Genomic DNA, 27,715 nt, shown 5'->3' on the forward strand with positions numbered 1-27,715 from the left:
GGAAGACTGAAATTACAGCCATTCTTGTCGATTGGAGTCAAATATGCATCTTCTAGAGATTTATAAAATCATGAGTGACATGGAGTGATCAAGGTCCTTTTTCCAAGAGTATTGGCATCCAAAACTAAATGGCATAGATTTAAGGTGGGAGAGGAAAGTTTTAAAAGCGACCTAAGGGTCAATAGAGTGTGATGTTTGAATGTAATGAGCTGCCAAATGAAATGGAGACTGTTAAAATAATAAAACTTAAAGGTTATCTTGATGGGTACATGAACATGAAGGGTTAACAGAAATGTCATCGAAATGCTGGAATTTAGCACTAGATTAACTTACGATGAGTGTTTGGCACAGATGTGTAGGACAAAAGTCTGTTTTCATGCTCGACGATGCATTTAACATTAGAACTGTACGATTCTTTGATCCAATTGATCAAAATCTCTTTTTAATCTTATCTAATTTTCTTCGCTGTCATCCGTAAACATATTAGTCATGACATCTAAAATTCTCATCAAAATCATTGATATAAATGACAACCAAAACTGGACCCAACACCAATCCAGTGGAACACCTCTGGACAAACAGCTTACAGTCCAAAAGACAACCTTCCTGGACCACCCTGCCTGTTGCCATTAAACAGAAATGTGCAAGTGCGCATGCATATACTCACAAACACATACACAGGCGGGCATACACACACACCACAAACATTCGGATTCACAGGTACAGTTCTGTCGTTCGGACAGAGACATAAGAATTTAATAATATCGTGATCAAAGGTTAGGGTGAGAATGCAGGGGAATTGTGTTGAGGAATGTTAGCAATGATCAAACAGCAGACTTGATTGGCGAAATGAGATAATTCTGTCTCCAATTTCTTATGTTCGTTGGGCTTTTCGTATCGGAAATGTCTTCCAAGTGAGCAATGGAGGCTGATGTTGATAAATCGATAACTACTTTACTAAACCCAGTCGATGGGAACATTTGGATCACATGTAAAAGATTGAATAGTCTACATCTGTTCATGTTTGTTGTGCCATTATTTCTCAAAACATAAAGTGATTTGTTGTGAAGTTAACTGAATTTAAACTTAAGTGTTCTCCCATTTAAGATTGAGGCATGTAGTCTCCTTTCTCCGGAGAGTTAGTCTGTCTGTTGTGTTCTCATCCCCACTGATCTGTGAAGACTTGGTCACCGAAGCAGAGAATCTCTGCAGTGTAGAAATTAGCCATTTATTTCATTTATTCAGATCCCAACCTTAAGATCCCGATTCACCTCCCCATGTCTGTCCGTAACTCTCATTTCCCAAATTTAATCCAGCTAGTCGACATATCCATGGACTCCATAGGCAATCCTCCATGGCCAATCCAAATAACCTGCATATATTTGTGCTGTGGGTGGAAACTCATTCTAACATGAAGAGAACGTGCAAACCCAGCAAGGAGAGACGCCCAAGGCTGGAATTAAACCTAGTTGTCTGGCGCTGTGAGGCAGCAGTGCTGATCACATAGACACTGAAATACCCATTCCATTGAAGTCATTTAAGGCAGAGCCGCACGGATATTTGATCGAGAAATGAATCAATGTCTATTGGGAAGAGACAGGAAAGTATGATCAGCCACAATCAGTCCAGCTATGAATTCGAATTTGTGCAGCAGGCGAGTGGAACCAAACTGCTACTCCTATCCCGTGTCTTGTTCTCTCAATCTGCCGCTCAATGTTGTTACAAAGTTAGAGGTATATCTGATTCAGCCAGTTAGGAACGTTTCAATGAAACGGGGAGAACCTCCTGCCGGCCTAAGTAGTTTTAAAGACGCAGAATAAAGTATTCAGTCATTTAGACAAATTACAATGCACAGAAGAAGAGAATTGCGAATGTAATTTACTGTCACGTGTATCGAGGCACAGTGAAAAGCTTTGTATTGCGAGCAACACAGGCAGATCACGCCGTTAATGAGCATAGAAAAGTAAATGATAAGTAAACAGCGGCCAAAAAAAACACAGGGGCAGGCGAATGTTATGAGTTTGTGAGTTTATTCAGTATCCTAAGAACTGTCGGATGGAAACTGTTTCAAAACGAGCTGGTTCCTGTGTTCAGGCTTCTGTACAGTTTCCCCGGTGGTAGAGAAAAAGCCAGAGTGGGATGGATCTTTAAGAATGCTGCCGGTCTTTTTTCAGCGGGCCAGTTAAATGGATTCTACAGTTGTAACATTGTACTTTGTTGAAAAATGTGGTGCTGGAAAAACACAGCAGGCCAGACAGCATCCGAGGAGCAGGAGAATTGACATTTCGGCAATAACCCCTTTTACAGAAAGGGCTTATGCCCGAAACGTCGATTCTCCTGTTTTTTGGATGCTGCCTGGCCTGCTGTGTTTTTCGAGCACCACATTTTTCAACTCTGGTCTCCAGCATCTGCAGTCCTCACTTTTTCCACATTGTACTTTGTGATTGACAGGGCCAAGCTCACCACTCTTTGTAACCTTGTCCCATCGTGAATGTTACATGAAGAGGCCATATAAACCTTCTGCTATTCTACGTCTGGAACAGGGGAGCCCTGGTTAGCTACCAGGAAATATAGAGTGAATATCATGACTGATTTTAAGTTTGGAAAGCCATAACTAGTGGAATTCCTTATCGATCAGTCTGTGGTATCTAGATTAATGATTTGGATGAAGGGGTTGGAAGGTTAGAGCTCAATTTACTGATACACCAGGATAGTCATACAAGAAGCTGTCAGGTAGAGACAGAATATCTGCAGTGGGATATTAGTAGGCGAGATTAGTGAGCAAACCGCAGAAAAAATAAGTGCATTGTGAATCATTAGAAGCTTGTATTTCAGGAAATGATAAAATAACTGTCAATTATTGATATATAAAGAGAATGTCGAGGAGTTTTATATCCTCATACAGGAATCACATCAAGTTATTCTGCAAATGTAGACTGTATTTTTGGCTGGTAAGTGGAAAGATGATGCTTCATGCAAGGGGTGTCAGGTATCATCTTTGACATGTTTATTACACATCACTACAGACTTTTGCATCAGTATGTGCAGTAATAATACCATTAACTGGAAAATAAAACACAATTACGTTCGAAACTTTTGAAAGATGATTCTTTTTACTTGTTCTTGGGATGAAGACGTTACCTTATGAAGGATTAACTGGTTAGACCTCCGAATGAGAGATGTTCTTGTTGGCCACATGAGATGTGGAGGAGAATGTATCTGATGAATACCTGTTGAATATTTCTTCCTTTATGGGAGAATACATGTGGAGATGTAATTTAAGAGTAAGACGCATTTATTTTCAGATAGATGTTGGAAACTCATGAGTCGTTCTATCTCTAAATTACGTCGACACATGAAACATTATCTTACCCATGATGTGACTCTGTTGCATAACAGCAAGGATGTAACAACATGGAGCAGAGAATATGATAAAGTACATGTCTGGCAATGTTAAATGAGACCTCACTTCGTCCGGTTTGCTGTCAGAAAAAAAAAACATTTTTTGCGTGATTCAACTTGGAAGGTCGAAAGTGCAACCTTCCTGAGAGGAAACGGCCAATTGCTCCCTGTTTTTCTGTTTTCCTCCTTTCAATAACATATGCAAACTGAAACCTAGTCATTCATCTTTACTACTCATGGAGGATTCTGATGAAGTTTCATTGGCATCTGTCGACTGCCTGAAACAAAGGGATTTCAGCCAATGTCAACTCTTCCACGAAATAATCCCATTCCTTGCCGGTATGTCCATAATCCTTTCGGGGTTGGGACGAGGAGGGAGGGCGTTTGGAAAGTGTGTGTGTGTGCATTTGTGTGTGTGTGCTTGCACGCACGTGTGTTGCAATATTGATGTACATATCTGCATTATCTGAGCTGATTCTCTGCTTGAGCTATTCTGTTTTGTATATAACCTTGTTATCTTCGCAGATTACAGAAACCAGCCTCATTTGTTCCAAATACAGACCCTCATCCAGTGTGAGACCTATTTCCTCGGCCCTATAAATAACCTGGATGCATTTATGAAAAGGAAAGAGTGGTCCAAAGGGAAGTTGTTGCAGGGGATTCTGAGGGATTTGCAAAGGCAACGTCTATTATGGAAAGTCAACATAACTTTGTGCGTACTAAATTATGTCTCACTAAATTGATTGATTTTTTAAAAGAAGCGACAAAGATGATTGTTGAAGTCAGTTTGGTAGACGTTATCTATATCGACATCATCAAGATGTTCAACAAGATTCAGCATGGCAGACAAGTTAGTAGGGTCGGATAATACACCGATCGAGAATGAGTGAGACAATTGACTACAAAATTGAATTAAAGGTGGGAGATGGAGTGTGATGTACTAGATAGCTTTTCAGCTTGCAAGTCTATGACCAGCGGTATGCCGCAAGGATCAGTTCTGAGTCTGCTGCTTTTCATTATTCACATAAATGATTTGATTCTAAATATGTGAATGCTTCGTAAGTTTGCAGATGACATCAAAATACGTAGTGAGATGGAAAGTGAAGAAGATTATCTCAGAGTACAACGGGACCTTGATCAGCTGCACTAAGGAGTTACAGATGGAGTCTAATTTACACAAACATAGGTGTTACATTTTGGTCAGGTAAAGCAGGGCCGGACATATTCAATTAATGCTGAGAATTGTGGAATTTCTTTTGAATACAGATACCTTGGGGTTCATCCCCATAGTTCCTTCGAAATGAAGTCAGAGGTATGTAGGACACTGAAAGGCACCTTGGACACCTGACTTTATTGTTCAGGAGATTGAGTACAGGAGTTGGGATGTCATGTTGTGATTGTCCTGGATGTTTGTGGGGTCACATTTCGAACATTGTGAATAATTTGTTTCGCCCTGATACAGAAAGGATGTCATTAAACTTGAGAGTGAGCGGAACACATTTCCAAGGATGTTTCCAGCACTGGAGAGTTTGATATAAAGGAATGGGTTGCACAGGCTGGGAAATTCTTTTTTAGTCTTGAGCAACGGAAGCAGTGGTCTAACGTTACTGAGGTTTATAAAATCATGAGGGTAATAGATAGCATGAATTGCCCAATTCATTTTTGCCAAGATAGCGGAGTCTATAAGCAGAGGACAAAGGCCTCAGATGAAAAGGCCAAGACTTTACAAAAGCCTTAGGCACACCGTTTTCACGCAGAGGGTGGTCCATGTGTGGAGTGGCCTGTCAGAGGAAGTGGTGGAAGCTGGAAATATTTCAACATTTTCAAGGCATTGGGATTGGTATGTGAATGGGAAGGATTGAGCGAGATTTGGGCTCATCACTGGTAAATCTCCCTAAAGTAGATTGGTATTTCTGGCCCACGTGGACAAACTTACTGAACGAGTCTGTTTCCATGCTGCGTGACCTGAAGAGAAGGATGTGGACAATTTCGTGCGAATGCTTTTCCCATGAAGTCTATGGTGCCTCTCTGTTTATGATTATACAAAGTGGAGTTAATAAAGTATTTGAAGCAGAATTGGATCACGTATGATTAGATACAGAGAGGACAGTGGGGCTGAGACATCAACCTGTCAGCCACAACCTTAGTGCTGATTGGAGAAATCTCAAAGTGTACTAGGAAACACTCCTGCTCCACAATCCTAACATCATTAGTCCCATTCTGCTGAGTAAGAACATTTGTAGGCCACTTACTACAATAAACTAGCACACAAAGCAGAGAATATCATCCAGTGTCTCGACTGCCACATGCAATTTGCAGAGGTATGGAAACTATAACTGAATAACCCAAGATGAGTATGAAAAAGGTATCTCTTCAGAGTATCTCTTCAGAGCTTTACCTCTCTGCAATTTGTGCTTCGTTTGTTGATCATGTTGTGCACCCAGGTTCATTGTGAATATCGCCCGACTGCGCTTTCCAGCTCGCCCAGAAATGGCGTGCACAATCCTCTGTTATTCCTCACTGTGACATTTACGAAAAGAAATTCCAGGAAAGTAAGTTCCACTAACTTTTCAATAAAAGAATGGGAGAACACTAGAAACTGAAGTCGGTAAATCAACCCGCAAGCGAGCCTTGCCGTTCAACAAGATCATAACTGGTCTAATGTAGATCTCAAATCTTCTTTAATGGCCAAATCTTCGAAGCCCTCGACTCTGTGGCTGGTCAAAATGTATGTACCTCCTCGTGAAATGTATTTAGTTATTCGTTGAATTAACACTTTGGAATAGAGAATTCTTTTCATTCTCTACGGTCTGCTTGAAGAAATATTTCCCTGCTCCTGCACTATGATCTTTTTTCTGAGCAAAAGAGGTGAAGAGAAGGATTCAGGTAAAAGTGTCTTACCTTGATGTCAAGCATTGGTTGAATAAGGATGATATCAAGAAGCTAAACCACATTGGACATATTGGGAATTAGAGCAATCTCCCCACTGTTTGGAGCCAATCGTCGCACAAAGGAAGATGTTTTTGGTTTTGTGGATAAACAACATCTCAGTTTTGGGATATTGCTGTGGGAGATCTTTAGGGCAGTGTCCATGGCACAAGCATCTTTGGCTGCTTCATCAATGTATTTCCCCATCATAAGATCAGACGTGGGGATGTTCAATGAGGGTCACATAATGTTCAGAAAAATCTGTCACCCTTAGCTCCTGAAGCCTTTTTTTATTCACATACAGTAAGTCCTTGCAATATTCAAGCTTGTGCTGTTAAACTGCATGTAATATTTTTGTAACACTGCTGCTACGCACTGCACAATTCCACAGTTTAAAATGAAGAGTTCATTCAGCATCTCACTCTGCATTCGTAGAAATATGATGAAGTCATTCAGCCCACGGAAATTATTGGAGAAGAACAGGGATACTCTATTCAGTCCCTTCAGCAGATTAAACAGGATGAAAAGGAGTCTGGTCTTATAGATCAGACCAGAGACCCTCAAAAACGTTTCAAGGTGGCATCCTAGAGCCTAATATTTTCTTATTTTAAAGGTGAATGTGAAGTGCCTGATCCAGATGCAATGAGACTTAATCTCTGTTAAGATAACCAAGACTTATTTCATCATACAGTTATGTTGCCATACAGGAACATGGCAGAAACAGACTCCTTGGCAATAAAAGGCAATTCAGACACAGATTTTCAGAAGCGCTTCTCGTATCCAGGAGGAGAAAAAAAATCGAGTGAAAATTCAGAGACAGTAGCAACCAGGAGACATTCACTGAAACGCCCAACTCTGTTGAGAGACCAACAGCTTCTGATATTACTGAGAAAACAAAACACAGACATCCAAGTCTGTGGGAGCTGGCCACACTCAATCAGGCTGCATTAAAATAAACCCAAGCCCACCTAAGCTCTTTACTCAAGTGGTCTTAAATAAGTATCGTGGCATCTCCCATTCAATCTTCATCTTAAAAGAAACCAAGATAAATTAACATATTGAAGCCGATTGTCACACCAGTCAACACATATCGCCATTAAACAGGAACCGGCGTAACCCAATTGGATCTTTAACCTTTTTCAATTCGAAGAGAAAGAAACCATTCAGTACCTTGATGCGCTTACACAGGAACAGGAGGAGGCAATTCAGCACCTTGAGTCATTTATACAGGGACAGAGTCAACTAATTGATGCTCCATCTGGACAATAAACAAACAGAGCCGAGGCTGCATAGATTGACTGATCCATGTTATTCCAAGTGCCTCCATTGTTCATGGTGCACACGTTGCACTTTGACACGTTTTTCTAGGGCGGAAAGAAAATGTCCTCTATGAAATCACAATGCGGCATCTTCCATGTGTGAGAAGACAGACTTTTTTTTATTTACTCTCTGGACGTCAGAAATTGGGGGGGGGGGGGGGGGGGGGGTTTGGGGGAATAATGGCTAATTGGTTCAGAAGGAAGCTATTGCTGCTGCTGTCGGGGGGGGGGGGGGGGGTGTGGTTATGAACAACATGAATTTGACTGAACGGTCACAAACTGACTACACATTAATGTGGGGAAAGTTCATTCGGAGCCTCAACCAACCTGGGGTTCTGCAGTGGCACAAAAACTATCGCGAGTGCACTATGAGTTTGATGAATGTACTATTTAATTTCAACTACTGCTGATCTTGCTCATGTTGATCTTGCCTCCAGCACAGTCTGTGCAGTGTAATCTGTATGCCTTACTCTGTCCAAGTTAATGTCCACCTTATGATCTGTATGTCCTTGCTTACTACAATGTGGCTGTAATTCTCACAAACAAAGCTTTCCCCTGAACATCAGAACACGTGAAAATAAATCAAATCATTCAATCCTGGATCATGAAAGGATTACCTCACGTTTTACTCTTCTCTCTACGAAATACGTGAACGCTGCCGACCATTAAATTTCAGCATAACAATCTGTTCTTCTTTCACAGCTCTCCAGATACAACACTCAGTTCCCTCACTTTCTCCTTATGGTACCATCATCATTTCCGTGTCAAGTCCATACAAAAGAAATGAAATCAGTATACCGTACCACAACTACTGTCTCAGCAATCGTCTACGACTGGAGGAAGATGGCTTTACAAAGTTACTTGAGTCATTTTAGGATGAAGCGCAACATGCTATCTACTGCCCTCATTTCTTGCACATGGTTTGACGAGGAGCCGTCAGCACGCCTTTATGAGTGGAGGATCACACCTCACAATTTTGATAAGTCTTCTTTGATGAAGTTACTGGAAGTTTGCCAAGGGCAAGGTGGTAGATGTGGTCTACATGGATTTCAGTAAGATGTTTGATAAGACTCTGCAGTAGGCTGCTCTGGAACATCAGATCGATCAGATTGCAGGAGAGGTGGAAACCTGGATACACAATTGGCTTGATGGTAGGAAGCAAATCGTCATAGTGGAAGGAGGCTTGTTAAACTGGAGAACTATGACTAGTGGAGTGTGATGCTTGGCCCAATAATGCTTGCTGTCTATATCAAAGATTGGGATGAGAATCTACTCGTTACGATTAGTAAGTTTGCAGATAATAATATAATACATGGTAACGTGGACAGTCTGGAATGTTATCAAAAATGAAACAGGGCATTACTGAGCAAGCGATGGGGACTGAGAAATGGTAAATCGAGACCAATATAGTTAAGTATAAGGTCTTGCATTTTGGAAAGTTAAATCAAGGTCGGAAAATCCTGATGAATGTTTGTGCCTTCATTGTACAGTGGAACCGAGGGACCAAGGAGTTCTGGTGTATAGTTCTCTGAAAGTGGTGTCAAAGGTATATAGGGCAAGGAGGAAGGGCATACGAGCACGGCCACCTTCATCAGTCAGTGCACTCATTATAGATTTTGGGAAGCTATGTTGCAGTTAAACAGGACATTGGTGAAGCCACATTTGGGTATTGTACCCAGTTTAGTTTACCTTGCTATAAGAAGCATGCTATAAAACTGAAGAGTGCAGACGAAATTTACAAGGATGTTGACAGCACTCAATAATCTGAGTTATAGGAAGAGTTTGGATAAGCTAGGACTTTGTTCTTTGGAAAGTATGCGACTGATTGTGGAACTTATAGAGATGTACAAGATCATGAGAGGCAGGCAAAGCGTGGATATATTCAGAATTTTTCCAAGTGTTGGAGAATCGAGGAAGAGGGCACATCAGCTTAAGGTTAGAAGGCAAAGAATAAAAGGGAAACTGAGAGGCAACATTTCAACACAGATAGTGGTATGCACATGGAATGAGCCGCCAGTGGAAGTGGTTTAGGCTGACGCATTATGAAAATTTAAGACATGGAGTGGAAGGGATGAGAAGAGAGGTGTGAATGCATGGGATGTGTTGCCAGCAGTGGTGGTGGAAGCAGAGTCATTGGGGACATTTAAGCAACTGCAAGACATGCGCATGGATAAAAGTGAGTTGAGGAGTTAAGTTACTATATTTTACATTAGGATTAAACCTCGGCACAATATCGTTGGCCAAATGGTTTCTTCTGTGTTGTACTTTTCTACTTTCTATGTTCAACCTACGTCAAACATTTTCTGTAAATTCAAATACACATCTCTCACTGCTTCTCATTTGTGGATGTCAAAACAACCACAAATTCCACAGGTTTCGCAAAGATAACTTTCTTTCTTGCAACTAAGCTGACTCTAACAAGTCATATCATGATTGCACAGTGTCTAATTATTACATTCCTTACAAAAGGTTTGTTTTGTCCTCAGCACAACATCAGGTTGTTCAATATTTTGAGTTTAGTATTTTACTCTCCTTCCCCTTTTAAATATGTACGGTTACAAAAGAACTTCCTAGTCAATAGTAACCAGAATTCACATTCGAAATAATTTGAAGGATATTCAATGATTCTCTCTCGTATATACAATATTTCAAAGACATGAATGGGAAATGTTTGGAGGGATAAAGGCAAGCATGAGTAGGTAGAACTAGCTAACTGAAGGTTATATTTCCCCTCTCGTAAACTGTATAACTCTTTTCGTCACTCTATTACAATCTATCTGAATACCTTGGGATGGGTTTCGCCTGTTGAAGCAAATTATGAACCCTCAAATCAATTCTTAACATTTTTTGAAGAAGTTCTCTTTATTAGTTCCTAATTTTCAAAGTTTCTCATTTCCACCAGTTACTCTGGCTCGGAGTGTTTCTGAAAGATGCTCTGCATCTTCATCTTTGGAGAAATAATTAATGTATCCCCGCGGCAGGGATCAGAGACGGTCTCCATCACTGAGTGAGTATATTGGAGCACGACACTTGGCAGATATTGGACATCGCAATCGCTCCTGCTTAGAAATTTCCTGAATCAGAAGAGTTCAATGTAACTGTCACTTTTTTGTCATTGACAGCACAGTCCCATCCCTTGTGTGACTTTACAGGCTGCAGAACATCGAATGTTATAGCAGGACAGGCCCTTCGACCCTCGACGTTGCACCAACTTGTGTAAATAATCTGAAGTATACACTATTCCATTTACATCCATATATTTCTCCAATGACCATTTAAATGTCCACAAATTTCCTGAGTCTACTACTGATGCAGGCAATGCCTTCCATGCACCGACTACTCTCTGGGTAAAGAAACTATCTCGGCATCTGCCCTATCTCTATCACCCTTTAATTTAAAGTTATGTCCCTTCATGCTAGCCATCCCCATCCGAGAAAAAAAAGCTCTTGCTGTCAATCATATCTCGCACTGTGATTACCTTATAAGTCTCAAATTAGTGTCCTGACAAATTTCTTCTCTCTCGCAAAAACAACCTCAAGTCCCTTAGTCTTTCCCCATGAGACCTTCCCTTCACAAAAGGCAAAATCTGACTAAATCTCATCTAAAGGTATTCGAAAGCTTCTGATAGTGCACTGATCAGAACTGTACACAAGATACCAAGTGAAGCTGCACCAGAGCTTTGTACAACTGCGTAATGACCACGTTGCTCCGAAATTCAATCCTGACAGCAATTAACGTTAACTATCTCCAAGGTTTCTCAACAATCCTATCAACTTGGGTGACAACTTTAAGTTATCTATATATATTTACGCCGAGATCTGTCCGATCATCTGCACTGTCAAGTATCTGACGATTTGCCCAGTACTCTTTATTCCTGATGCTCCTTCCAAAGTGAATTGCTTCAGACATTTCTGTTTTGAAATTCATTTGATTCTTCTACAGCTTATCTATGTCTCTCTGTCACCTGCAATATTCTTCACCACTATCCACAATTCGACCGGCCGTCCTGTCATCCGCAGTTTTACAAAATCATTCTTCTACGCTCTCATATAGGTCTTTGATAAAAACGACGAACAGTAGTGTCCCCTTTGAGTACACCACTAGTAACCGAATTCCAGGATTAGCATTTCACATCAACCAACACGCTCTGTCTTTTTTCAGCTTGGGAATTTATTATCCAAACCATCAAATCACGCTCAATCCCATGCCTCCGTATTTTGTGCAGTAGCCACCTGTGGGGAACATTATCAAACGCCTTACTGAAATTCATATACACCACATCAACCGCTTTACCCCCATCCATCTGTTTGGTCAGCATCTCAACAGAACTCCCTAAGTTTTGTCAGACACGACCTACCCTTCAGGAAAACGTGTTGACTACCCTTAATCAACTTATTTATCTCGAGCGGATTATAACTTCTACCGCTTATAACATTCTTAACACTTTACTCACAAATGAAGTAAGGTTCACAGACCCATAATTACCAGGGTGGAGTCTATTCCCCTTTTTGAACAAAGACACACCATTTGCTACTGCCTAGTCTGTCTTCTGGCACTCTCCCAGGAGAAAATGACGACATAAATATTAAAGTTATACTGAAAGATTTGGTTCAAAGCTGTGGCCAACTCATATGCAATCAAACTGGCTTTCGACTTTGCACGTGGCATAAGTCTAGGTAGAGACAAGAATAAGTTTTCAGTCAAAATATTTGTAAAAGTATGAGCGGCCACAAGAGAGCTACAAGCAGAAAGGTGTAGATAATAGTTTAGTCAGAAACATCATTTAGTCAATGTGAATACTGGAGATATTATGGAGGTGCGAGTGTACAAGTCTGGTGGTCGATAGAATATTAAAATATAATTGAGCTCAGGACAAAATGGGGCAGATATGGTTATGAATGTTTTTTTCCTCCTCAGATGTTAGCAAGTGATGGATATGAAATTCATGGATTTGGAATGGAGAACTTGTGATTAGAAATGAATACGATATTTGAAGGTTTCAGTCATCAGAAATGGCGAACACACACACGGTGGTTTACACAAAAAATAAATGCATAGAGATAGACTCAACAGGGATATACATAATAACAGGGATCTGATAGCAACCCCCTGAATCATCATCAGTCCACATTTTGTCCGTAAATCTAAACAAACCCAATCGAAAGAAAGATAGTAAAGACCATAGGATAAACTCCTGTCGATTGTTGTAACATTCCAGTCTCATGTTCTCAGATTCTGATCCATTATTGGAACATTCCGATCTAACATTTTCAGATTCTAATCTCTTCCTTGGTCTGGAGCTGCGGATCCCAAGTGTTTTGAGGATGATGCTGCCACTCATACGATGGAAAGTCCCTTATCAATAGAGGAAGGAAATCATCTGGTGACACAGTTAGGATCCATGGCGACTGACATCAATCCCAATCACTGAACAAATAGCTTCAGTTAACCTCTTTCACGAAAACACTTTTACTGTAACAACAATACCGGATCTGGGTGGAATGTCACGCAAAGTTGGTCTTGTTGCCTGTTGCCAAATTTGATGAAGTAAAGGCGGTGCTTTCCCTTTGCAGTCTCTTCAAGACTGCTGCTTTGGAAACGTGCACTGCTCAATATATCCCTGTTCCTAAGAGCCAGTCGAGATTGCATTACTACACTGAAGTCTCCTCCACGACTACAGCTGCCAACCTAAAAACTGTCTCTGAAAAAACTGCCCTGAGCACAGAAAGTGCGAAATTTCCCTGGGAGTTTCTCTCAATGCTCTAAAAAGGTAATATTTTTACTTCAGCACAATACATTTCAGTAATTTGTTTCGAAAAATGCAAACGTCTTATTATATAGTTTATATGTCTTTTCGTTTTCATATTTTTTGGCTTTCGCCCAAAAGTAAATGTAACATTTTCAACTGCCTTCTTTATTGGAATTTTAGCGTCAGAGACGCTATCATTAGTTATGAAAAAGAAAGAAATAGGAGACAGCTGTTCTGGAGAATGGAGAGCAATAATGTGATATCCCCACAGTTAGGCAATACCTTCTTGAAAGATGGAATAAAATCAAATGCAGAGAAAAAGGAAACGAAAGCAGGAATCGTGAGTGACAATCTAAACAAAGCAGGATAATTTGAAATGAAGGTAGGAACATTACTTGATATGTAGTATGTAGCATGTGTGCATACATACAAGATTGCTCATATGTATGTAAGACATTTAGACTGACCAACGGCGACACAGTTTGTGATGCAAATGATGAACTAAAATCTATAAAACATTAAACAGTTATTGGCCCCTCAGGTCGGGTGTTGTGTTTCCCCTTATCTCGGCATTCCCCTTTTCTGGGATGACCTGTTCCAGTTTCTCATTCTTCTCAGAATGTGCGATATAAAGTCCTGCTTCCCCAGTGCAACCTATATTCAATTAATCCACTTTCTAATGGGAAATAAATATATTGTCCTGTTGGGTTCTGTCAACAGTTGTTTTCTGTCATTATTTTTGGAGACAAGAGGTTATCAAATTTGCAGCAGTACATGATCAGCTGTGGAAGTGGGCTGAGAAATGGCAAACACCGTTGAATATATATAAAGGTGAGGTCTTGTATTTTGGAAAGTTAAGTTAAAGTAGGAGTTTCATAGCGAATGGCAGGGCCTTAACGAGTGTACTGGTAACAAGGGGTCTTGAAGTTCAGGTTCACAGTTGTCTGAAAGTGAACTCACAGGGAGACACGAACAGTGAAGAAGCCTTATTGGACACTGTCCTTCATGAATCAAGATATTGAGTACAGGAGGTGCTAAGTTATTTTGCAGTTTTACACGATATTGTTCAGGCCGTACTTAGAGTTTATCTTGAAGTTTGAGTTTTGGTCGGATTGTCATACGAAGGATGTTGTTAAATTTTAAAGTTACTAAAGAAATTTACAAGGAATCAGTCTGTACTTAATTGTCTGAGCTTTTCAAAGAGATTAGACAAGCTATGACCTTTTCTTCCATTAGATCCTAGGAGACTGAGGGGTGACTTTACAGGTCATGTATGTGATTATGAGATTCATTTACAGCATGAAAGCACTTTGTCTTTTTCCAGGGACTGACGATTCGAAGACGGGGGTGGGGGGTGGGGGGGCATCTGTTTAAGGTGAGAGGGAAAATAGTAAAAAGGGAATCTGAGGGGCAACTTCTTTACACAGACGATGTACTCACATAGAATGAACCGCCATTGGAAATGGTTAAAATGCATACTTTAGAATTATTTAAAAGACATTTGGACAATTACATGGACCGGAATATTTTGGAGAATATGGACCAAGTGCAGGGAAATGGTGTTAGCGTGGACAGACAGTTTGGTAAGCATAGACCAGTTTGGGGGAAGCAGCATGTTTCTGTACTGTAGGACTTCATAACTCCATGACGCTAAAATGTCTAACATCGGATTCAGCATTTGAACTTATTAAAACATACGCTGTATAAAGTAATACACCATCTAGGAATTCCCAAAACAACGAGGGAAGTACATCGACTTCAATCTATAATCTGATTTTCTTTATGTTTGCATCAACTCATCTAAGTTCTCCCTCTCTTTATCTCTTGCATCTACTTAAGACGTCCTCCAATCATTTTATTTATCCTATTTCTAAAACCGCGCTCATTCAGTTTTTATCTACTCCTCAAATCTCAAAGTTACATGATTATATTTGAATAATGCAACTACAAAGACATGAGAGAGGAGCAGTCCAGTGTTAATTGGAATGAGAGCCCTGCAGAGAAGACTGTGGAGGAGCAAAAGCTGTCGGTTCTGTGGATAATCCGGAGGATATCTGAAATTCAATCCAAAGGATAATCAACACACTCAAGTGAGGATTATGTACTCGTGAGTGATGAAGGAAGTCTGGGACAGCATAAAGCCAGAAGAGAAAATATAAAATGCGAACAAGATTATTTGGAATCCAAAGGATCCAAAGCCTTCAAATACCAGGCCACAATGACTGATAAAAGATGGAATATGACAGAAAGCTTTTTAATATAACAGAATATTGCAAGCGGTTTTTAGATTTAATAAAATCAGAGAGGCGAGGGAGGCAAGAGCAAGCATTACACTGCTGGAAAATGAGGCTTGAGTGGCCAGAGGAAACAATGAAAGGCTAGATTATTTGAAAAGTTACTTCGCATCAGACTTCACTGTGGTACACCTCAGTAGCGTATATAAATTCAAACGAGTCAGGGGGCAGATGTGAGTGAACTAACTACCACTAAGGTGAAGGTGCTGGAGAAACTGAAAGATCTGAACGTCAAAAGGTTACTCAGAGCAGACGAACTGCACCCCATTGCTCTCAGGAGATATCTGAAGAGATTCTCGAAGTGTTACTGTTGATCTCTCAGGAATCACTAATTTCAGGGAGTGAATCGAAGGACTGGCAAGTAAAATCCTCCTGTTTCATAAGAGAAGGATGCAGAAGACAGGAAATTATAGATTTTTTTGGGCAAGTTAAAAAGTTTTTAAGAAGGCCAGGTGGATCCTTGGAGTTATGAATGGAGGTACCGCCTATGAAAACAATGAAGGTATGGAGTATTGAAGATTTTGTGAGCTTTCTACAGTGAAATAAGAGTTAAATTTACAAATGCAATTGCAAAGAACAGAAGCACAAGTTGAATCAAAGGAAATTCGTTTGAAGCAGAAAGGAGCATGCAAACAAGCAAGCTATTGTCTCGACACTGTCATTAGGATATGGAGAATAACGTGCAAATAACTCGACTTAAGTAACTATCAATCTGTTGCCACATAGGTCCAACGTGCAAATGCAACGAAGAAAAGGTAACGCTGGATATTTCAAAAGATCGCGGACTCACCTTCCAGGAAAATCATCATTTCACTTGTACTCTATCAATCTCCTTTCCATTGTCGAGATCAAACAGAGACTGCTTTGAAGAACACTTCCACTCTTTCTGTGGGAATAGCCCTCACATTTTCATTAATTCCCATTTCAATAACTGACCTTTTTCTCATGCAAACATTTCGGTCCTGGACTGCTGCAATTTTCCAGTGAATCACAGCCCAAGCTCGAATATCCCCTCACTTTACACTTTTGTACTTTACAGCATGTAGTATTTAATATTCTTTTCTAAACCTTCACAGCCTGGCCTCATAATAAGTGTTCTCCATACATTCTTCCTCCTGATTTCTCTATGGTGTTATCTGTTTGCTTCTTGGTTACCTCAAAAGGGATAATCCGTTTCTTCTTTGCACAACTTAATTTAAACCACATTTTCACCGACAACTAACAGCCCATCTGTTATTTGCACTGCACCTCCCCGCCCCTTGTTTACTGTCTCCTCTCCACCTCTGTCAAGTTATTAAAAAATCAAATCTTCTTTTTGGTTCTGAAGGAAGCTCACGCTGGATTTAAAACATTAATTCTTTTCCTCTGTCTGTGCAGATGCTGCCAGACATGCTGAGTTTCTGCAGAAACGAAACAGCACGGAACACATTCTCAATGCAAAAAAGAACTGTGAGTGTTGCCAGGACTAGTGGGCCGTAGTTATGCTGACCAGGAAGGTACTTCATTCCTTGGAATGTAGGAGACTAAGTGGCGACTTTATTCAGGTATATAAAATCATGAGCAGCATTGACAAGGTGAATGAAGTTGGCCTTCCTTCCCAGGGATGGGGAATTAAATACAAGATGGCATAGCTTTAAGGTGGGAGAGATATGGTTTGATAAGGACTTGAGGGGCGATTTAATCATCCAGACTTTGAGTGCATGGAATGAGCTGCTAGAGGAACTGGTGCAAGGAGGTACAATGGCAACAGTTCAGGGGTATGTGAACCACATACAGGCAATTGGAACTAGTTGTATGACACCATGGTTAGCATGGAGAATTTGGGCCAAAGGGCCTGATTCCAAGCTGTATTATTCCATGACTCTGTGACTCGATGACGGGCTTCCCCGTGTCACTGACTGCACGATCAAGTGAGAGGAAGAAATAAAGGTATTCTGTGGACAGGCACAGACTAAGTTGGTGAACAGAGAGATATCAGTGTACCTGTGCGTAAGTCCATGAAAGTTGCCAACAAGGTTGATAGAGTTGTTAAGAAGGCATATGGTTGGCGTTTATTCGTGTGGGATAAGGTTTCGGAGCCACGAGGTCATGTGTCAGCTGTGCAAGACATTGATAAGGCCGCACCTAAAGTATTGCGTGCATTTCAGGTCACCACAGTATAAGAAGGATGTGAAAGCTTTCGAAAGAGTCCAGAGGAGATTTACGAGGATATTGCCTTGTATGGAAGGAAGGTCTGACGGGGAAAGGCTGAAGAAAATGCGACTGATTTCGTTGGAGGGAAGATGATAGAGTGGTAGATTAATCAAGACGTATAATATAATTGAGGTTAGATAGGGCAGACAGTGAGAGACTTTTTCCTGTGATGATGAAGCGTAAAATGAGGGTGCACAGCTTTAAATTGAGCGGTGATAGTTTTAGGATAGGGATTAGTGGTATTTTCTTCACTCAGAGAGTAGTAAGGGCGTGGAATGGCCGGCCTGCAACACTAGAAGACTCGCCGAAGTTAAGGGCTTTGAAATAGGCATTGGACATATCTATGTATTACCATTGAACAGTAAGATGGACATCAGGTTATTTTGCCATGTCAATGCAACATTGAGTGTCGAAGGCCATGGACTCCACTGTGATGTTCTATGCTCTAACTGGCAAGGGTTTGATGAATCGACATGTCTCATGGATAGCTGTGATGCCATCTTTCAGAAAAATACAATAAAGGCATTGCCAGATCCAATAACAACATAGATCAGTGCATACGGGAATGGTGGAATTTTGGGTGTGAGTTTGAATTTGTGCTCTGAGTGTCAACGCAGATTTGCTTCTGTGGGTTTGAAGCGGGGAATGAAGGCTGCAGATTATTGGCATCTTTAGGAGTCTATTTCATAGATCAAGGTTAAATAGCAGATGGGATGAGACAGTGAACTACATTCTGGAGGAATCAGTATGTACAGTTTGATTTTGTTAGAGTATGGTGTCAAGAATCATCTCGCAGCCAAAGGGATGACCACAGCTGTGTTTCGTCTATTTCAGCATCAGATATTGTGCAGGGGTGGGACAGGATCAGATGAAGGAAATGGAGTTTGTAACCAGAACAGAAGATATTGATCTCAATGCTCCCATAACTTAAATAACAAGGGCAGTGACACCATGAATCATGTTTCACTGCTGAAACTGAGTAGGTTAACATAGAGATACTGAAGGGTGCTCACTGGAGCTGACCACAGTCGCTGCCAGTTCAAGAGGGCCAACAGTATTCCTGTGCCTAAGAATTTTCCTGCAGCATGTCTCAATGACTACTTCCCAGTGGCACTAACGTTGGTGGTCATGACATGCTTTGACTGGTTGGTCATGGCATTAATCCACTCCAGCCTCTCCACTACTCTTGACCCAGTCCAATATGCCTTTTGTACCAACAGATCCACATCAGATGCCATATCAGATGCCCTTCACTCCTCCCAAGAATCATTTGAAACCAAGAGCAGCTATGTAAGAAGTCTACTCAATGGCTACAGTGCAGTCTTCAACACTATTATCCACTCGAGACTGATTACTCAACTTAGTGACTCTGACTAAGCCCTACTCTCTGCAACTGGATCCTCAGTTTCCTGACCCACAGGCCACAGTCAGCGAGGATTGACGGCAATTTTCGTCCTCACTAACACTGAACACTGCCCCCCAGGTGTACGCACTCAACCACTACTGTACTCCCTGCATGCCTAAGACTGCATCGACAAATACCAGGCTAATGTCATGTACAAGTTCGTTGATTACGCTATCACAGTTGGTCGAAGCTCAGATGGCGCCAAAACTGAGGTGGAAGACCTGGAAAAATGTTGCACTGAGAACAACCTAGCTCTCCATGCCCCCAAAATCAAGGAAATCATTATTGACTTTCGGCAGCATGTTACTCATGTCCCGCTATACATTAACAGCTCAGAAGTGGAAGGAGTGGCTTTTGTGTCAAACTCCTGGAAGTGCTCATCCACAGCAAGCCTTCTTGGGCTCTTCAAATGGACGCACTGGTTACAAAGGCTCAACAAATTCTCTCATTCTTCAGACAGCTGTGGAAGATTAGCATGACGGCGAGATCTGAATGTATCACTACCTGGTATGGCATCTGTGCCATTCAAGAATTAAGATGGTGTCAATGAAAGGCCGCCAGCATTCCCAAAGATCCATCCCACCCTCGCAACGTTTTATACGTTCTCTACCAGGAGAATGTACAGAAGCCTGAACACACACCAGTCGCTTTCAAAATATATTCTACCCTACCGTTTTTAGAACACTAAATTTTCTCAAAAAGCCTGAACATTCGCTTGTACTTGTGTTTTTGTTTTTGCCGCTGTTTACCTATTATTTCCTGATCTTTTCGACTTAACTCTGGGATCTGCCTACATTCTTCGCAAGACTAAACTTTTCTCTGTGTCTCGGTACATATGACAATAAATTCAATTCAATTCAGAAGCAAAGAGCGCGAAAGTGAATGAACACTTCCTCTGATGCAGTTAGTGGTCGTTTGTGGAGTGAATATCTGGACTCAGAGGCTCAGTCAGAACAATAACACCGCCAAGAATTGCAGAATAAACAAGAATTGTTTTATAGTCATATATTGTTTAAAGTAGTAGTTACTGAACAGTGAGACCTACCAGGGACACCAACGATGGCCAGGATTGGATAATAAAAATATTTAAGAATCAGAAGTACAGACAAGATACGTGAAGATAATGAAATTCGCTTATAATATGTAGAAAAATACGAAACATCCTCGGATAAACTCCTGTGCATTGTCGTAACATTGCAGTCAATTTTTCTCTGAATTTGACCCATTGCTGTAAGGTTCCAATCTGATGTTCTCAGATTCTCATCCATTGTTGTAACATTCTAGTCCAAAGTTCTTAGATGCTGACCTCTCCTTCCCCTTTCTCTGACGCTACTGATCCCAATTAATGCTGTCAGCGCTTCTCCCGCTCATTCTATAGGATAACACTTTGAAGCGAGTCGTTCATCATTAAAAAAACATATCTCCACTGGGATAATTGATTTCTGTGGAGACTGACAATAATCACAGTCAGTGAACAAACAACCTCAGTTAACTCCTTCCTCACATTACTTTTCATATCACAATAAAAACAAACATTTACTTGGTCTGGATGGAATGGATGAGGGTTACTGAGTGATGGACAATAAATCTTTCAGTCTTTTTAAACTTACTTCCTTGTATAAAGGAGTAGTTACAGAGCACTGCAGGCTTTCATATTCCCAACCTGTTTAGAAAAGGAGACTGGGTTAAAATTATACACTAGAACATAGAACATAGAAAATAGAAGAATACAGCGCAGTACAGGCCCTTCGGCCCTCGAAGTTGCGCCGATCAAAGCCCACCTAACCTACACTAACCCACTATCCTCCATATACCTATCCAATGCCCGCTTAAATACCCATAAAGAAGGAGAGTCCACCACTGCTACTGGCAGGGCATTCCATGAACTTACGACTCGCTGAGTGAAGAACCTACCCCTAACATCAGTCCTATATCTACTCCCCCTTAATTTAAAGCTATGCCCCCTTGTAATAGCTGACTCCATACGTGGAAAAAGGTTCTCACTGTCAATCCTATCTAACCCCCAATCATCTTGTACACCTCTATCAAGTCACCCCTAAACCTTCTTTTCTCCAATGAAAACAGCCCCAAGTGCCTCAGCCTTTCCTCATAGGATCTTCCTACCATACCAGGCAACATCCTGGTAAACTTCCTCTGCACCCGTTCCAGTGCCTCCACATGGCGACCAAAACTGCACACAATATTCCAGATGCGGCCGCACCAGAGTCTTATACAACTGCAGCATGATCTCAGGACTCCGGAACTCAATTCCTCTACCAATAAAAGCCAGTACGCCATATGCCTTCTTCACTGCACTATTTACCTGGGTGGCAACTTTCAGAGATCTGTGTACATGGACACCAAGATCCCTCTGCTCTTCCACACTACCAAGTATCCGACCATTAGCCCAGTACCCCATCTTTTTGTTACTCTTACCAAAGTGAATCACCTCACACTTGGCTACATTGAACAAAACCAAGACAGAACTGAAGGCATCATGTGCAGAAGGATGGGAGAATACAATGCCGAATCAGACAGTGTCCAGGGTGAAAGAAACAGAGATCGTTCGTGGAAGTCTAGTCATATGGATTGCGTACTCTCACAGCCATGGCCTGAAAATCGTTAGCATTTCTAGTTGCCAACATGAAATGCTGCGTTGTCCTTAAAAGTAAAATTATGACCTGGACATACACACGTAAGTTGTGAAATTAATAAAAATTGGTCTGATTTTTAATTCCATATTTAGGCAGAAAGGGTAATATGTAAGTTCTTAGATTATCATTAAAATCCAATATCAAACCCAGTTAGTGTTTCCACAAAATTACAAAAGCAGAGGAAGAGCTGGGAGTTGCATGACTGAAGGAGGCGTCTGCTCCTGCTTTCGACGCGCAAATTTCATCCCTATCGTCCCAAGAACAAATGCAGAAGCAAAATACTAGTAATCTGATATAGATTAAAATAAAAACAAAAAACGTTGGAAATATTCAACTTGTCTGGCAGCTTCTGAAAGTGTGGCCGAGGTCAATGCCGTCACAACCTGATAGTCTTTAGTTTGTATTCATGATAACTAATGCTCAAGTCACAACTCATTCAGACACATTTCCTCATCTTTAAAAGGGATGCACGCTTTTAGATTGCCATGAGAAACGTTTTGTCAATTAATTCGGTACAACTGTGTAAAGCTGTATGAAACATGTTACAAACGGTCAAACAAGACAAAATGAGGTGCCACGTGAAGAAAGATGTGTTTCATTCAGGAAAGCTGAAATAGAACTGTCTGCCGATGTTTTTTGATGAGGTAAGAAGAAGTCTTGATGATGATAATCCAAAACGATCAGGTAAATGTAGATTGGGGGAAAAAATGGCAAAAGTTCTGTGAGACCGCTGTGCATGAAAACTGGGGATGAAGGAATATAAGAGTAAGGAGCAATATTGATCATACATTGGCTGCATGAAAGGTTACTGATGAAGGGTGCCTGCCTGAAACTTCGATTCTCATGCTCCTCGGATGCTGCGTGACCTGCTGTGCTTTTTGAGCACCACTCTAATGCTGACTCTGATCTCCAGCATCTAAAGTCCTCACTTTCGCCTACGGGAAAGGGAACAGAGTCATCATTAACAATTGCCTTTTGAACTGGAACACTGTTTCAAGTAAAGTTTGATTGAGCGTTGGGATGTGGAATTTCTGTTTAGATTAGTTTAGCCCAACAGCATTCTCTGGTTTACCAGAACCCCCAGCACGCCCAGGAATTTCTCTGATTGGTTGGAGGACCAGTGTCTCCCGCTTGGTCCTGTGTGGCCGCTTTTCTTCGCTGTTAGCCATTATATGTCAACAGTTGGGATGGGTCCTGCAGCATGCACAGGGTTAACGTGAACTGTGAGCATGCTTACGGCAAGTGATCATTGGAACGAAATGTTGTTGTCTCTAATCGACAGTCGGTGAGTGAAGGATGAAGGGGAGGGAAGCGCCAGGTGTTATTGCCGAGTTAGAGAATTTATGTTTGGTCATTGTATGATTCTGGACCCAAACATAGTGTATCTGGGGGCGCGATATAAGCCACAGAGAATCTGAGGCTTCTTCCCAGAAACAGGCCCCAGTCAGCGGCCGCTATTCCTGGTGCCGTTATATTTTGTTTGTTTTTTTAATACTCCAGGTTACTGTTTGTTTATCTTTCTTTCGTGTGAATAGAGCTGAAAATAAATGATATTGTTTTCAATCATTGCTGTGGTCCATGAGGATTGTTGATGTTAGGAGACGCTTGAGTGTGTATTAGTGACTGAGATTAATGGAAAGTGAACCCCATGAATATCTCTGTCCCTTACCTTGCTGTAAATGTGACAGAGAAAGAAAGGATGGAGCAGGAACTGGAGGGACAGGACTCCTGAGCAGGATAGCAGGTCGCGGGGTTTTGGAATTTGGGGTCATTCGTTGTCAATCCCAACACAAAAAAAGACCCATTGTTTTACACACTGTTCCCCTTCCCTATCCTATCCTACCACTCCCTCCACCCAGCATCAGCAACATTTAAAGCAACATACTATTTCGCTTTTATCAGAACATTCAGTAATTTGAGAACTGTATTGAAATTGAGAGACAGAGCAGTCAGTGCACGAACATCAAGTCACTTAGCACCTCCACGAACTGCTGAAGTTCATGTGCTAAAATTGCTCCCCGATTACTGTTTAGTCAGTATTTACAGGATTTTTTTTTGTAATCTTGATAATGTGTTACTGATATCATAGTCAGTTGAAAAACAATTGTTTTTTATATCCCACGTTTAACAGAATGGAAATATGAAAAATCAGAACAGGACTGATTGTTGTGATGCTTGATCTTTCTCCATAATTCAGTATGACCTTGGTCGATCATTCCGCACAGTAACCTGCTACCTCTTTTAGGCCGAGACCTTTTGATCCTTCTTGCCATCAAAACTATAGATATCGTCATCTTTCAAACATTCCACGTTCTAGCTTTAATTACTTTCTGTGGCAGCAAATTCCACTGGGTAACCAGGCTTTGATTAAAAAATAAAATCCTCATCTCAGTCTTAAATGGACGACCCTGTATTCTTCGAAGTGATGCCACCTTTCCACCCCTGGGTTATGGACACCCTGGTCATCGAAAGCATCCTTCCTGCATTTACCTTGTTCGTACCTTTTTAGAATTTTATTCGTTTCTGTGACATCCTACTTCATCATTCTAAATTTGAGTAATTTTCATCCTAACGAATCCATTCTTTCCTCATACGTGAGTCCTGCCATCCCATGAATCAGTCTGGTAAACCTTTGCTGTGCAGTCTCCGTATGGAGAACATCTTTGATCAGGTAAGGATTCCAAAACTGCACACAACACTCTGGGTTGTTGTCTCAACAAGACCTTGCACAATTTCAGCAAGTCATCCCTACTCCTGTGTACAAATCCTCTCAGTACAAACGCTAACACACCGTTTGCCTGCTTCACCTGCTGCTGCGCCTGGGTCTTGCGTTCAGCGATTTGTGCACAAGAAGACGAGATCTCTTTTCCTATTTTAGTTTTGTAAAGTTGTGCTGGCTTTGTCCAATCCAGTTACTGTTTTCCCGTGTTAGGCTAACATCTCTGTCATTCCATGTTTTCTCGCTACTTCCTTTTATAAGCAGTCGGGTCACATTAACTGACCTTCAATCTATAGATATTGTTTCAGAGTTGATAGAATATTGAAATATGACAATTAATTTGCTCTACTGACTCCACGCTCTAGTTACACAACGCATTAACTGCATTTAGGGTGACTTTATGTACACTGGTGTTTGATTCGCAGTTGGTGGAATTTATTATCTTTTAATCACATCGATTTCCACAACACCATCTCCCTGATAATGTCTATTTCCTTCAGTTCTTCCCTTTCGTTTTCTTCCCAGCCCTATAGGAATATTACTTGTGTCATTATTCTTGATGACAGAACCAATATACATGTCTGCCATACATTTATCGCACATTATAACATCCTCTGTTTGTCATTGTAAGCGATTTGTTTTGAATAATCTTTTGTTCTCCCATCATATACCTTCAGCAGCTTTAACAATTCATTATATGTTTCTCTGAAGCTTACTTTGTGTTGAAAAATGAACTGCCCTCAGTCTTACTGTCTGCTGCTATTTTCAGCCACTTCGTAAGTCTCTTCCTTGAGTGCACTATTATGCCCTAATATCCCTTATAGGCCATGACATGGCCACGTTTCCCGTTTTCTTTTTGTCAGACAGGAGTGAGAAGCAGTTGCAGTTACTGCAAATGCTTTTCAAGTGCTTGCCATCACTTTAATTTCTGTTCCCCAACTTTTTGTACCCTGCTCACGCTTCTTATCAGTGTCATTTCTTCTATTTAGATTTTGGCTCAGAATCTCAAACAGCTCTGTCACTCTCTACCTTAATGAAGAGTTATCTCACTGTGTTCTTCACTCTTCCATTACAGAACGCATACAGACAGATTTCCAATTATTCCTTGTCATTTATACAAATAAAGCTTTGAAATCAAAGTTGCCATATGCCCAAGCCTGCTCTCTGATTAGAGAGAGAGAGAGAGATAACGCGAGTTTGCTGATGGTGCTTTAACCTGAGTGTCGCTGTGCCTCAGGCAAGGCACAAAATTGAGAATGTGGGAATTTTATTGACCCGGTACAAGAAATTTGCACATGCTGTTGCCGTCATTCTTCATCAAAATCTAGTCGCCCAGCCAAATAAGCTAGCCCGCCAATGGCCATTAAATAGTACGAAATAGAGGATTCCCTATCCCCCATTTGTGTCCTTAATATATGGACGCAGAAAACTATCTCATACATACACCGAGTATATCTTCTCCATAGTATTGTTGTGGATCTGATTTGCTCAATCTATGTGCAGATTGAAGTCACACGCAATAACGATGAAGCTACAAGATAAAGGAGCAGAATTAGGCCATTCAGCCCAATCGAGATCTTCCCACCAGAGATCTTGGTTGATGTGTTTCTTAATCTGATTCTTCAGTTTTCTGCCATCTCCTGTAACTGTTGGTCCCCTCATCAATCAGGGACACATCAATGTCTGTCTTGAATATTCTCAATAACGTGACCGCCACAGCCCGCTACGGCAACGACTTCAAAGAATCACTACCCTCTGGCTGAAGCATCTCACTTCAAAATGGTCATCCTTTCTGTCTGAGGCTGGGCCTCGGAACCTAGTCTCTCCTACGCATTGAAAAACTTTTCCACAGCCACTTTAGTTGCGCCTCCCTGTACTGTATAAGTTTCAATCAAAGTGCTAAACTCCATCAAATACAGATCCCGAGTCTTCAACTGTTCCATTTTATGGCAATTTTTTTTCCTCCGAGGATCATTCTTACAAACTTTCTTTTGACCCCCTCCAATGCCAGCACATTGCCTGGAATATTGTGTACAGTTCTAGTGTCCTTGTTATGAGAAGGATTTTATTAAATTTGAGAGGGTTCCGAACCTATTTACCAAGATGATGTCATTAATGTTGGTGGCACGGTGGCACAGTGGTTAGCACTGATACCTCACAGCACCAGAGACCCGGGTTCAATTCCCACCTCAGGCGATTCTCTGTGTGGAGTTTGCACGTTCTCCCCGTGTCTGCGTGGGTTTCCTCCCACACTCCAAAGATGTGCAGGTCAGGTGAATTGGCCATGCTAAATTCCCCGTAGTATTAGGTAAGGGGTAGATGTAGGGGTATGGGTGGGTTGCGCTTCGGCGGGGTGGTGTGGACTTGTTGGGCCGAAGGGCCTGTTTCCGCACTGTAAGTAATCTAATCTAATTCTAATGGAGGTCTTCCGTTATAAAAATAGGCTTCTGTATTTTTTCACCGGAGCAGATGACTTCGAGATTTGTCCTTTTTAAGATTTGTCAAATCAGAAGGTGCATAAATAAGATCAGTATCAAATGTGAGGGAGATCGTAACTAGTGGTACATTTTTAAGGTACGAGAAGAAAGATTTGGAAAGGACATGAGGGGCACCTTTTGTGGCACTCTGGTCAGTGTGTGCAATGAACCGCTTGAGGAAGTGATGGATGTAGGTACAGTTAAATTGTTTAAAGGTTATTTGGATAAGTACCTGTTTAGGAATGTATTTGAGGTATATAGGCCAAATGCAGGCAGGCGGATCTATTTTAATTTGTCAATATATTCTGCGTGGCATAGATGGATTGAATGGTCTGTTAAAATACTCTATGACTCTGACTCTGACTCTACCCTTAGATATCAAGCCTAACTTGCAATATTCCAAATGCGGTCTGACCACAGCCATATAAACATCCCATTGATGTCTCTTTTCTTGTATTCGAGGTCCCTTGGTATAAATGATAAAATTGCATTTTCCTTCCTTAATACCACCTGAATCTGCCTGATCTAGGACTCCCAAGTCCCTTTGTGCTTCAGATTCCTAAAGGCTTTCCGTG

This window comes from Chiloscyllium punctatum, chromosome 33 (genome assembly GCF_047496795.1).
Source record: "Chiloscyllium punctatum isolate Juve2018m chromosome 33, sChiPun1.3, whole genome shotgun sequence".
Lineage (NCBI taxonomy): Eukaryota > Metazoa > Chordata > Chondrichthyes > Orectolobiformes > Hemiscylliidae > Chiloscyllium > Chiloscyllium punctatum.